We start from the raw sequence: 15,031 nt of genomic DNA, 5'->3' as shown, positions 1-15,031 counted from the left end.
CGGCCGCCTGAAGTCACGCCCTCGACCCACCCTCGGCACCATCTTGCCACATTCAACAGAGAAGCAGCTAGGCGTTCTGGTGAGCAACGCAGCTGGAGAATGCTCCGGACCCGAAACGGGGCCAGCAACACCGGGGATCCGGACGGAGGAGGTGCAGCCACCACACCCTCTCCAGATGGAGCCCCGGTGACACTGAGCAGCAACTAACACAGCTCTGGGACGTGGGACCGGGACAACTCCGAACCACGAGGTGGGGGGGCACTGGAGTGGGGTGGCGCCAGCCAAGCTTCCAGCTGGCCCTGGCCGCCGGAAGTCAAGCCCTCAAGTGAGTTTTGTGTTGAAATATGGAACGTAATCAAGGTAAAGAGAAAATGAAGTGAAATTCATCAGTTATACAGTTGGGGGTGGGGGGGCCGGGGGTATACTGTGGTTTTTGGTGGTGGAATATGGGCACTGGTGAATGGATGGGTGTTTGAATATTGTATAACTGAGACATAAACCTGAGAACTTTGTAACTTTCCACATGGTGATTCAATAAAAATTTAAAAAAAAAGAACTTACTAAATTATTTGATCCATGGTGAAAAAACTTTGTTAATACAATTATATTGTAGATTTTGATATGGAGATATATGATCATAATATAATCACAAGAGCCCTTAAAAGAGGAAAGCCCTAAAGACTCAGAATAAGTGAAAGAAGATGTAAGGATAGCAGTAGAGGTAGAACATTATTATGTTCTTTCTGATGCACTTTCCCCTCATTTTTGGGCAAAACCTGCTCATGTTCAGGATTTACTCCTGGCTCTGCATCCAGGAATCACTCATGGAGACCCAAGGACATTGAACCTGGGTCAGCCTCATGCAAGGCAAGTGCCTTGCCCATTGTACTATCTCTCTGGCCCAGGAATGATGTACTTTAAGTATGGAGGAAGGATCCACAAACCAAAGAATGTAGGGAGTTCAGAAAGGTAAAGACATTTTTATCTATCCTGGAGACTCTGAAAGAACACAGGCCTGCTGATAACTGATTTTCTTTTTTTTGCCTACTGAAACTGATTTGACTGATTTGGCATTTCTGGCATCCTGTACTACAGTGCATTTATGTTGTTTTAAGCCACTGTAATTTATTATAGCTGCAATTAGAAGCTAATACACTTCTCTCCCCAGTGTCTTCAGTTCCTACATCAATGATATTTTTCTGTTACCTCCACCTCTTCATTTGACCCCAGGAAAGTGTTACTTTTAGATGTGTAAGCATCTTACTTTTCCCCCTTTATTATTTTTTTCACTATGTCCTAGATCCTAAAAACAGCAGCTTTATTATTTTGGGTTGAAGCCATGTAGAAGCTATCAAGCTATTTTCTGGAATTCCTGGTGTTAGGTTCAACTTGGCAGATCACAGACCAAGATAGGACAGGGTGGGGTGGGGGGTCTTAAAAACTGATGAATATTTAAGGGGAGTCTCTTTTATCCAAGACACACCACCCATACTGTTTGGATAAATTGCAGCGGAGATGTTTGTGCAACTTCTGGAATGAAAGTAAAACTGTTCCAGTCGTAGTGGTGGTCAGGAGACTACCTAGATTCTTTTTCCCCTTCTCTCCCCGCCATTCCATACTCTCTTTTCACTCATTCGTGTACGCAAACCTGGATGCATGCACTCAACTAACACTAATTAATCACCTCCCAGGGCCAGATGTTGTGCTGGGCACTGGAGAAAAATACTGAAGAGACACATTTGTCTCTGTGTAGCAGGGGGCTGATAGTTAAAGTTTGGTCAGTGCGTTCCAGTACAGATGTGGACTCCCAGAGGAATCTTCTCTTCTGCCAAGAGCTGGTTTACGTGGGCCTCAGGGACAACCCCAGAGAGGACAGGGCCCTCGAGTTAGGTCTGAGGATGGACAGGGTTCAGAAAACAGATGGGGGGGGGGAAGAGTTAGAAACAAAGAGTTAATGCTGCAGCTGTGGAGGATGGACATTCTGTAGTTGCTTGGCCCAAGACAGCAAAGGAAGTCATTTGGTGTAGTCACAGCAAAACACATCAAGGAAAAACAGAAAAGAAGAGATGCAAAGTGGGTGGGGTACAGCTCTTGTGGGGGGGTGTCTATCAGGAATATAAGGAGCTTTATTGGTAAAGCTAAAACCTACTTTCCTATATGTTTGGGTTGTAAAATCACAGTTCATTTGTTGGGTAATGGAGGATGTTTGAGGCATCCTTTTGCAAAAATGGATTGACAGATTTAATTTCATTTCTGTCTTCTTTGTGGGAGTATTTAAAGGTTGGTGTGGGTGAAGAGGAAAGATGGACAAACATCATGTTTAGACTGAGGGCTATTGAGCCCCACAAATCTGTGCTATGACCGCCTGGTAATATAACTCTGGCCAATTACAGAATCTAGTATATCTGACTTGACCCATCAAAGGCTGAAATGAAGATTAAATAAATCATGGAACGTGCACATCTTACTGCTGAAAACATAATCAGTGCTAATCATGTTTAGCATCCTGGGTGTTTCTGTCAATTGAATGAGTTGCTCTATTTCACTACAAGAGATAAATGAGGATGCCGTCAATTGCCTCAACACCAGCTTCTAGTAAGAAGCTATAAGGAAAATAGCCAGAGTCAGGAAACACAAATCTCAAGATTATAAGAAGATTAAAGCTGCAAGCAGATGGATTGAACTGAACTAAAGAGATGCTTAATTAAATAGGGCAAAGTTTCAGGATTCTAGAATGGCAACTCTTTCTCTGATTCCGTTAGAAAGCAAGAACACAATGACAGAATTTGGAGGACAGACGGACTAAAGTCATTTTCTAACTGTCTTTACTGAGGAAACTGTGGGGAAAGAGGAGGAAAGGTTTTTAGTAGGCATTTTGGTTCCACCAGCACGTTGGTCCTGGCTCCACGTTTTCAAGGACAGAGACATTGTCTTGGGATCTTTGTAACTACAGAGTGATGTCATGTTGGAGAACCAGTACATTGCTGAATGTGAGAAATTAGTATTTCTTCTTCATCTCCTTTCATTCCTTCCCTCCCTCCCTCCCTCCCTCCCCCTTCCCTCCCTCCCTCTCTCCTTCCCTCCCTCTCTTCCTCCTTCCTCCCTCCCTCCCTCCCTCCCTCCCCCTCCCTTCCTCCCTCCTTCCTTCCTCCCTTCCTCCTTCCTTCCTCCCTCCCTCCCTCTCTTCCTTCCTCCCTCCCTCCCTTCCTTCCTTCCTTCCTTCCTTCCTTCCTTCCTTCCTTCCTTCCTTCCTTCCTTCCTTCCTTCCTTCCTTCCTTCCTTCCTTCCTTCCCCAGTGTCTTCAGTTCCTACATCATTATTAGGCATTATTCACATTTAATTCCTTCCTTCCTTCCTTCCTTCCTTCCTTCCTTCCTTCCTTCCTTCCTTCCTTCCTTCCTTCCTTCCTTCCTTCCTTCCTTCCTCCCTTCTTCCCTCCCTTCACCTTCTTCCCTCCCAAACACTTTCCTTCCTTCCTTCCTTCCTTCCTTCCTTCCTTCCTTCCTTCCTTCCTTCCTTCCTTCCTTCCTTCCTTCCTTCCTTCCTTCCTTCCTTCCTTCCTTCCTTCTTTCCTTCCTTCCTTCCTTCCTTCCTTCCTTCCTTCCTACCTTCCTTTCTTCCTTCTTTCCTTCCTTCTCCCCCCTCCTCCACCTCCTCCTTCTCCTCTCTTCCTCCTCCCTCCTGTTTCTGGGCTATACCCAGCAGTGCTCCTAGCTATGTGCTCATGAGTGACTTCTGAGGGACCATATGTAATGATGAGGATTTGAACATGAGTTAGTCACAGATGAGTGCCTTATCCCCAGACTACCTCTCCAGCCTCTGAGCATTTCTTAACTAGCTTATTAGGCATTATTCACATTTTAATTCAGTACACCAAAGCCAGGGGATGGTTCATTTTAAAACATTGACTGCTTGTCCTTGTCTTTGGATCACTTAGACATTGCTCATGACCCTATGTCACCTGGAGACTAAAGCCAGGAGACCCAAAGTCCACCTGATTGGAAGTGTATAAGAAGCCTAATTTATCTTCTCACTTATTCCCATAGTATGTACATGAATACTAAAAAGTCTTCAGTAGATTTTTAAGGAGAGAGGAGTGATTGCTATAATTCATTGTTTTTGTAAACCTTATTAGAAACAGAAAATGTCAAATAACAATTCAAGAAATGGTGTTATATTGACTAGTTGTGGCTAAAAACTGACTACCTGAATATGAAAACTAAATAGTATGTTTCTGTTTACTCATGCAGAATGCTCATGGTTCAATCCTTCATACCAACCATAACAAAATCTTTCTTGAAATTGCACTAGCATGATTCTTTTCCACCTGATTAAACAGAATTTATAAGCAACCTTATCTAAAGATGTTGACTTTATTTCTAGTCATTTACTTTTTTAAAAATTTATTTTAAGCAATTAAAAACCTCACTAAATTAATCCTTCAGGAGGATTTTTGAACAGGTTACTAAAATGTTTTCATTAAAAAATAACTGGACAGTTATGAGTTTTTATAGGCAACAGATCATTTTTTAACAACATACCTCTATAGTAATGGAATATTTCCAAACATCTGTTTTCAAAATACTTTCTCTACAGTATGATTTACTCTTGAGAATAGAAACATTCTTACTCCAAGTTAAAATATTATCTTTACTTTTACAGATTATGTTTCTTTATTGCCTTAAAACTATCTGCCACTTAGCCAACCCCTGACCACCATATGTCACAGAAAGAGTGAATTTGCAATACTAGTTTTATGTTAAAAGAAACACGGTTTCTAAATTGTATTATCTTTTCCATAATTTAATTTTTAAAGTAATTTTGAGTTGGTAACCAGCAAACTTCTAGGTGATGCAAACACATGATGTTCACAATTATTCTTCATCTGTAACAGAATTAAATTTATTTTATGTTTCATAGGAAATTTTCCTTTGTTTTCTTGCTATATTTTGCTTTGGAAGTTAGCTTCATCAATGTCATCCTTAAAAACTTGATATCCACCAGTGAGAACTGCTTCCCAATAGCTTCTTTACTATCACTATCACTATCACTATCACTATCACTATTACTATCACTATCACTATTACTATCATCCCGTTGATCGTCAATTTGCTCGAGCAGGCCCAGTAATATCTCCATTCATCCTAGCCCTGAGATTTTTAGCAGCCTCTCTTTACTTGTCCTTCCCAACAGTGCTGCATTAGAGGCTCTTTCAGAGTCAGGAAAATGATACCCATCATTGTTACTGTATTTGGCATATGAATATGCCATGGGGAGCTTGCCAGGCTCTCCTGTGTGGGCAGGAAACTCTCAGTAGCTTGCCAGGTTCTCCGAGAGGGAGAACTAGGCTATAAGATGTCTTTTTATAAATAAATATTTATGGCTACTTGTAAATAGCTTCTTCATGAAGGGAATTGTCAGTGAAAGTCTCCTTTAACTATCTCTATAGGGTTATCCTGGATTACTTTTATATTCTAGTCAAATTGGCTGCCACATCAAAGGTTACACCAATACTATTTTGTCTTAAAACATTTTCTTGTTACAGAAGCCATTGAGCACTTAAAATATCTTCCTCTTAGAAGTTCATAAAGAAAGCAATTATGGTCATATCCCATTACTGAGAAAAATTAGTGAATTCCGTAGGCTGAAACATGTTTGGAACATCTGTAATTTGATGCCACTCTGAGCCTTCTGAACTGAATAATTTCTACTGCTACTTGTTTCTTCGGACTGGAGCAATAGCACAGAGGGTAGAGTGTTTGCCTTGCACGTGGCCGACCTGGGTTCGATTCATCCATTCCTCTCGGAGAGCCCAGCAAGCTACCAAGAGTATCTCACCCACACGGCAGAGCCTGGCAAGCTCCCCGTGGCATATTCAATATGCCAAAAACAGTAACAAGTCTCGCAATGGAGACATTACTGGTGCCTGCTCGAGCAAATCAATGAACATTAGGACTACAGTGCTACAGTGCTACTTGTTTCTTCAACTCCATGATATTGTCAAGACATCTCCCCAGACTATCTGCTGACAGAGGTATATGTTATGGCTTAGTCACCAATGGGTGTTATGTTGATTTTTTTTTTAGCTTTAGTTCCTACAACAGGAAAAACAAGTTTTTCTCCATGGTATTCTTCTTTACTATTACATAAAGCTTCATTTATACAAGAAATTTCATGTGGTGCTTCTAAACAGCTATCAAATTTAGTGTAGTTTTTATAAGGCACTGGATTGAGCAGGGAATAGCACTAGATGGTAGAAAAGTAGGAATTTATATTCATCTCTTGAATAACACATTTTAAAACAAGTAATGTGGGCTTCCTTCCAGATTTGGTTGACAACCCAAAAGGTGATAAGCATTTAGCATGAGTTTCACTCTTGGTAGATGACACAAACTGATACTTTAAGCAGTCATTCCTATTTTTTTTTTATTTTTAGCATTTTGCTGCCAGAACTGATTGGGCTGTCATTGTTTGCTTCCTAATGTGACTTATAAAAGCGCTGGCACCGGGAGAAAGGTCTTTCTGATGGTTCAGCTCTGCTTCCAGTATGTTTTATTTGCAGCCCATGATTTCTCTACAGGTATATTTAAAGCCACTTTTCTGGTTTATGGGGAGGCAGTTGAATTTATTAAAACAAGGTAAACTTTAAACCTACATAACTAAACTTACATAATTTGAAATTTTTCCTCTCTCCTTAAACGCAAATAAATGCAGGGCCTACAGTCAACTCTCACATACATAGAATGCCCACTGTTCCCTTCTCACACCAATTCAAGAACTGCATGAAACCGGATAGTATAATATAAGGGCCACATACAGGCATAAGTGTCAATTAATATGCTGAATGGCAGTAATGCAGATTCATTCTTATTGTATACATCTAAAATGATTTTTTATGTAATTTTATTGAATCAGTGATACAGTGATTGAATCACCATGAGATAGTTAACAAGCTTTCATGTTTGGGTCACAATCACACAATGATCAAACACCCATCCCTCCACCAGTGCACATTCCCCACCACCAATATTCCCGGTATACCCCTATCTCCATGGCAGAAAATATTCCCCATACTCTTTCTCTCCTTTTGGGCATTATGGTTTGCAATACAGATACTGAGAGGTTATCATGTTTGGCCCATTGCTTTTCTAATAAGCCTATCTCTTGCCAATAGATTATCCTGTTCATCCTTGAGAGTATATTTGGAGACCTTCATTCTTTTTTAAAAAAATTTTATTAAAAATACCATGATTTACAAAGTTTTTAATTATTCAGTTGTTTCAAACATTAAATGTTCCAATACCATCAGTGAAACTTTCCCTCCATCAATATCCCTAGTTTCTCTCCCAATTCCAACCTGCCCCCTTAGGCATATAACAAATTTACTTTATATTGTTTATTCCAACAAAATTCCAAGAAATGGTAAATAGAATGACCAGAAAATAAATCAATACTGTGATTCTTGGTGGTGGAATATGTGCACTGGTGAAGGGATGGGTGTTCGAGCATTGTATAAATGATACTTAAACCTGAAAACTTTATAAATTTCCACATGGTGACTCAATAAAAAAATTTAAAAAAATAATAGCCAATTTGTGATTACTATATGATTTTGATGTATGTAAATAAGAAAATTATAACCATTTAATATGATATAATAAAATGCCTATTCTCATTTACATATACAAGTTTTCAATTCTGAAATCTAAGGTATATTGCATTAAATTTTATTTTATACTTGGATCTCACTATGTTAATAATCTGTCTCACCTGACATTAATAAAACTTTTAAAGCAATTTCTATGTTGATATATTGTGGAGTTTACATGAAATAGATAAGGACTACATATGTAAATGTTCTCCCTACACTTTATATAAACACTGTGTTTATGAAGTTGTTCATGATGGTTTTTCACAGGCATTCAATATTCCGACACCAATCCCACCACCATGACACCTTTCCTCCACCATTGTCTCCAATTTTCCCAACCACCCCTCAAGCTTGCCTCCATACCAAGTCCTCAATAATTTATTTTACATTGCTTATTATCAATAATTTGCTAATAGAATTATTTAAAATGTTTCTTTAGAAAAAAAATAGTGTGAATTGCTGTATCTCACCATGGAGACATCAAGTCTTTGTTTAAGAGATTGCTAAGATGTTTTTACAGGGTAAGTCTTCTGTATTTATGTCTTGTTAATCAAGATTGTTTGCTTCTACACTCCATTCCATTCAATCTGATGGGACACTACTCCTTTATCTGTGTTGTAGAAGTTCAACATGTCTTTTTATGAAGCCCAGGGTTTTTAATGGGATGGTACAGCTAACAGTTAAATTTTTTTTTTTTTTTGCTTTTTGGGTCACACCCAGCGATGCTCAGGGGTTACTCCTGGCTCTGCACTCAGGAATTGCTCCTGGCGGTGCTTGGGGGACCATATGGGATGCCGGGGATCAAACCCGGGGTCGGCCGCGTGCAAGGCAAATGCCCTACCCGCTGTGCTATCGCTCCGGTCCCTAAGAGTTAAATTTTTAACTGGATGGCAGCTTTGAGGTGTGCACATGACTGCCAGGGCTTCCATAAGTATTGTGAGATGAGGAGAGGTAGCTCATCCTGACCCCCCCCCCCCCACCAACAAAAGCCTGGAGATTTCAGTCACAAACCCCACTTCCTGAATTTTTAGCCTGTTAATTTCTTGGTGAGGCTTGTCCCAAGATGATGGCCAGGAGCATGGTGGCAATTTTAGAGTGTGGATGTAAGTGGTATCAGCGACATGTTTCTGTTTGGGTGAGCACTGTGTTCTTAACACAACTTATGACCCTGTTAAATAAACAGCAACATATCAATCATTCAGTTCACAAATATAGTCCAGTTATATAATCATCAACTATATGTTTCTCCTTATTTCTCCATACAGTGATGACATTTCTTCATCTACCTAATAACTTCAAAGGCCATGAAACTGAGTTGAGTGCAATGGAGTTTGTCGCTTCCTTCCTGGGCCATGGAAACTCCCGGACAATCTTTCTCATGCTTTACTCTCTTTGACTGCATCTGCTTTGTGATGTCAATGTCCAAAGGAATACTGGAAGCCAAGTGCTAAACCTGGCAAAGTTTCCATCTGTTTAGTCCCTCCAACGATGACTTGGAGCGTAACACCATCTCATCTCTCTGTCATTGATTATATTTTGCATGACTGAGAAATAAAGTTTCATTCTTCCATTGTGTCAAACTCCTAATATTGCAGTGGGGAGAGTTCTATGTCCTAGCGACATGTTACTTTCTATTATATCCTGACTTATTGTGAGAGATTTTGACATATGTTCTCAGGGTCCTAAAAATGTTCATGTTCCTGAATTCAAAAGTGTAAGCAGAAAAATCTTCAAGTCAACATCCTGTGAATTAGTCCAAAGCTCAAGCACCCAGAAACTCAACACAATTAAAGTTTCAACAAAGAGAACCATTCCAATCAATGTGATCAGGTCAGAAAATGTTTTACAAAAATAGATCAAATATTCACTGGACTTGGGAGGAGAGCGGTTTCAGTGAAGTGAGCTTCCTATGAAGGGAGTCTGTTCATAGAAGAGAACTCAGAGTGTCTTGGTGGTGCTGGAACTTTGAGTTCCAAGCTTAAGCATTTGGCATTAATCCTGCAGGCAATGAGAACCAGAAGAAATTCTGAGTGGGTGAAGATGCAGCCCCATTGGCACAAATTATGATCCACTGTGAAAATAGGGAAGAAGGTAAATGAAAGGAAATGGGTTTGGGGGGCACCTATGTGTTTATGAAACCAAGTAAGGAGCAGCCGTAGTGTGAACTCACTGTGACAGTTTGGAGTTCAGAGGGACTTCAAACTGGGACTAGAAAAACCATGTGCGCATCCTGACTGTTCCACTTGTCAGTTGTACTGACCTTGGCAAAGCAACAATGAACTAAACCTCAATTTCCCTGTTTAATGGAAGAGAATAATAATAGTGCGATATAATGCATATAAAATGTACATAATGGTTCCTGCAAAAATTATAAATATGTAATGGTCATTCTTGTTTGTAATCCCAGTGTGAACTATTAATGCTCTGATATGGGTTGTCACAGTGATCATGGAAAATAGAATTGAATGTCATAGAGACACAGGAAAGATCTGAGTTCATACAAAGGTGAATTCAAAAGGACTTCCCTTAGGGACAATGTTATTCCACTGGGTTATTAGTTCTGGGAAATTAAAAGGCTAGATACCTAAAAATAAAACAAAATGAACATACCTACCAAAAATAAAAATAAAAAGGCAGCATGAAGTTATAAACAAATATTGTTTGAGATGTCAAGGTAAAGCCAGAAAATTTTGAAGATAAAGATGATGAAGACAGTAAGAATGGGAATTTCAGTAGTGAAATAAATAGTTGGTGAAAGATTCCAAAAGAGATGGAGCAGACATAATCAAGAAATAACTTTTTTAGAGTCTTATATGTAGAGAGAAAGATACTTTACTCTCCTTTTCTGAGATAAAAAGAGAATGAGAAAAAATCATAAGGAAAACTAGAGAAAAACATGATATATGGTTTAGCAAAGTTGAGCTTGCTGATGGCACATGATCTTAACATTTTTTGAAAAGTTGGGGGTATGGTCTTCTGCCTGGGGTGGAGGTGAAGGTCAGAGATTTCTGCACAGAAAATAGCACTTAACACTCACCATCTCAAGTTCCTGCTCACTGGAGACAGAAGTCAGAGGAGTCTGGGATGGGAGATCCACAGAGAGAAATTCTAAAGAGCATTGTTTTCATGGGTATTGTATAGTGAACAACTTTCCTGACTCTGCTGGAGATTTTCAAAGTTGGCTGAAGGGTAACAAGCATGATCAATCTCATCACCCTAAAAGAAATGGGTCAGAGGTCCAAATTGGCTTTCTTTGCTCGGATCTTGTTGAGTTCAGCCAACCCCAAGGACAGGGCACACTGAGTTGTTTGCCATGTTGGAATTTTCTCTCACGGGTGACAGTTCTCACTGGAGAGCTGGCAACTATTAGCTTAATTGTCCCCTGCCTCCCAGACAGAAAAGAAGGAAGGCTGATTCGGACACTCATCAGTGAAAGATCCCGACTTACCAACACTAACCTACCCTTTAGGTCAGGGACTTTATTGACTTCTCATCTAAGCTGCCCAGATATTTTCTTCAACCCAATTTCATTTGGGGATTAAAGAGAGGATGGGATTAAAGTGAGAGGGAGATGCATTGTGGGAAAGATATTCTTTGAGTTGTTCCTATCTGACTGAGGGAGCCAAGTTTTAGCCAAAGTTAAGTTTGAGCAACTCAACTTGGAAGCTCTTAAGATTGAAGACCTCCTGCTGGGAAAGTCATCCACCAGAAGGTGCTGGTCATATGAGAACCTTCCTAATGAAGTAAAGCCTTGTTTATTTCTCCCTGGTAGAGGTAATTGATGTGACATGTCTCTGAATCATTTATTTATATTTTTATCCCCTTTTCGACATAAGAAACTAAACAGATGGAAGAAACTCACTTAAAGGTTGTCTTATTAGTCCTGGCAGTCTTTGGCTCTGGACCAACAGCTTAGCTTCTTTCCCTGGCTAGAAGTAATGCCTGGAAGTGTTTACACACTTTCATATTTGCAGCGGGTAAGAGGGACCACATTTTCCCCATTTATTCTCTTCATCAAAGTCTTCTTCCGAGCTTCAGTACAAAGATGGCTTATTGAAGTTCTGGACCCCACTCAGAAGCGTTTTCGAATTCTATTCTTCTTGTTGACTTTAGTGGTGAATTCGAGAATGTCTTCATCCCTATCTTCTAGTTGTAATTTAGAGCTCCTTGTTATAAAGTTGGACGTGGATGAAACATCTATGGTGGTGAATGCAGCTGGGAGCATGGGCAACAAAGGGAGGACAGATGGGAGGTGGGCGCAGGTCCAAACACTGCCAGCTCCTCACCTACTCCTCAAAGAAGTGTTTAAAAATGTGAATTTAGAGGACTGTGTACAGGGTCTATAGCCATTATTCCTCCTTAGGAGGGACCTATAGCTACTCCCAAAACGATTAGCTTCTTCAAAATTTAATTCAGACTGAGCATCCAGAATCAGTAAACTTACTGTTTAACATGGAGTTTATACCTAAAAGACAGAGCTATGAAGGGACACAAAAGATAAGGGGTAAGAGGGCACGGTGCCACCCAGCAGGTCAACTGGTACCTGTGGGGCGAGTGCATCAGCAGCCTGATGGTGCCATCAGACTTCCTGATAACCCAAAATTGCCACTGTGCCTCTGGTAGGACCCCAACAATTTGGGACCAAGTTTCCCAAGAAATTAAATGGCCAAAAGTTAGGTATGTGGGAGTCACGCCCACAAAACATCTCCGGCTCAGCTATACAAGCTCATTTATCGGCCTTTCTTCAGAAACCCATAAATAGATCTTGAAAGAGATCAAAATCAGGTCATTTAAGCGCATTAATGGCCATGAATCAGAGACTCACAAATGAATCTGAGAGGAGAGCAGCACTGCAGAGATGTCTCCCCATCCTGGGCCAAGCTGATTATATCTGGGCACCGAGGAGGGGGGCAGGTGTGTCCTTCTGTCTGCATCCACAGACCCTAGCATCCACAAATCTCCAGATGCCAATTGCTGCCACGCTCATGGCTGAACTTCACAGGCTCATCCTGAGACCCCTCCCACACATGAAAATGAATTCGCTGAAAAATTCGGGTATGCGGGACTAGTGACTGAAAACTACAGGCTTCACAGGGTTGAGGATGGGTGGCTTCTTCCCCCCACCCCCCATCTCCCTGCCCTTCTTGTTTCCTGGAAGTCACACCCAAAAACTGCCTCTGGGCACCATTTAAGCCCATTAACGGCCATGATTCAGAGACTCACAAGTGAATCTCAGAAGAGAGCAGCACACCACAGAGATGCCTTTGCACCTCAAATATTTTTAAAGTATTTTAAAAATTTTAAGAATTCCAGGAGCATGGGGCTGCTTTTGTGGCTGCACGACATCTCATACTATTCATAACAAGCAATATTACATAAATTATTTAGCATCTGCCTATGGGACAGGCTTGGGTGGTGGTGGGAAAATTCGAAATAATAGTGGGATTGATGTTGAAATATTGAATGTAAATTATTATGAACAACTTTATGAAATAAAATTTAAGAATCTAAAAACAAGTAATGTGGAATTCATGCCTTCTTCAGTCAGCTTAATCAATGGCTAAACAAATAGCAGTATTCCTACGTTAAAAAAAAAGAGATAAGGGGAAGAGGATATAATTGGGTCAACAGAGTGATAAACCCAGGTATGGGCTGAAGTTTAGTTATAGAATCAGTATCTATAATGGGACCCAACTCCAAGTTCCCAGCTCCCTACCCTGATACCTGCCTTTTAGCTGAAAAGGATGATCTTTCCATTTCTTATCACCTCCTGAAGCCATTGATGAGGAAAGTAATACCATGGTAGCACATGGCCCTGGGGGGCACACCTTCTCTCATCCTGATATTTATTAGACTTTCCTTATGCCTCATATCCCAGCCCATGGTGGAAGGTGCTCCTCTTTTCATCATACTACCTGCTTGCTGGTGTCTCTTCCTCATTGGGCTGTCTCTTGCTGATATTTGCTTGTGTGTGTGTGTGTGTGAGGGATTAGAACATCAACTCATTATTTCGTAGTCGTTAACATGAAAAATGTGATAAAATACACAATTTCATCACTTACACTCATTCAATCTCAGCTTGAGATCACCACTCAACAAAACTCAATAAATACGTTTTGAATCCAGCTATGCGCTAAAAGCAATGCCAGAAATAAGGACTCTGGCGTCTAGGTCATATTTCTCACATAGGAGTATACCCTATCCTGCTTCTCTCTGTCTCAGAGATGCTGAGTGTCTGACTAGAAGGTGATAACAGTCCTCTCAGCATGGCAAAATACAGTGAATCTCTCTTCACAAGCTTATCTTTATAGTTGCTCCCTTGAACTTCTCAAAGTCCTCTGTTCTCTTGGTTCTCAAAGGGTCATCCTTTTTAGAAATTTGTGTGGTATTTTAAATTTCAGGGCGAGGGGCATCCTTCTGATACTTATGTTGGTGGGCTCCAAGAGTACATGAGGTCTCACAATATCAAGGTGGACCTGCATTATCCCCCACCTCACTTGATTTTCAAATGTCCTACCAGAGCTTCCTGTAGGTTAAATTTGTTCTGTTTTATATATATTTAAAAGAAAACTATTTCGGGGAAACTTTAAAAATACACATTTTTTTTTAAGAATGAGACTGAGGTAAATAAGGGAGTAAACAAATTACGTTGTTTTCTAAGAGTGGATCATCATTTGGAATACAAACACACCTATGGCAGACCCCTATCGTCTCTGAGTCTCCAGTCCATTGCACCCATGGCAGGCTGCATTCTCTCTGTTCCTCGTGCAGAGTCTGCACCAAAGTCCAAGTGACAAACTTAGGCACTATAATCAGTGCCTTACTACTTCCAGGGCATGTCTTTTTGGAAATACATGCTGTTTGGTGGTGAAATACTTTCCACTTATTTTCAAGTTAGAGTACTATGTTAATATTTTAAAATACGATGCATGTAGGGAATTAATATGGTTAATTTTTTATTATGGATAGAGCTGTATCAAAATTCTTACATGGAAGTTAATCCACAGGTCTTTAAAGAAATAATCAAATTAGCACAACGTCTTTAGAGTGGATTCAAACCCAATAAAACTGGAGTTCTTCTTTGAAAGGGAAACCTGGATATAAACACGCATGTAGAGGGAACATAGGGAAGATGATGGAAGAAAACACAGAAAACTTATGGCCATCTGCAAGCATAAGACGTAGGGTAGATGCTCCTTCACAGACCCTCTGGAGGAGCTGACCCTCACAACATCTTTTATTTTTTTCACTTTAAGTCGACAGAACTGAGACAACAAATTTCTAGTTGTTGAGCCTGTCTACGCTTCTTTATCGTGGCAGGCCTACTGAAGAATGCAGCTTCATTCCAGAAAAGTACAGGAGTGTAAGACATTATAAAAC

The sequence above is a fragment of the Sorex araneus genome, chromosome 2 (genome assembly GCF_027595985.1).
Source record: "Sorex araneus isolate mSorAra2 chromosome 2, mSorAra2.pri, whole genome shotgun sequence".
Taxonomy (NCBI): Eukaryota; Metazoa; Chordata; class Mammalia; order Eulipotyphla; family Soricidae; genus Sorex; species Sorex araneus.
This window is presented reverse-complemented; position numbering follows the sequence as displayed.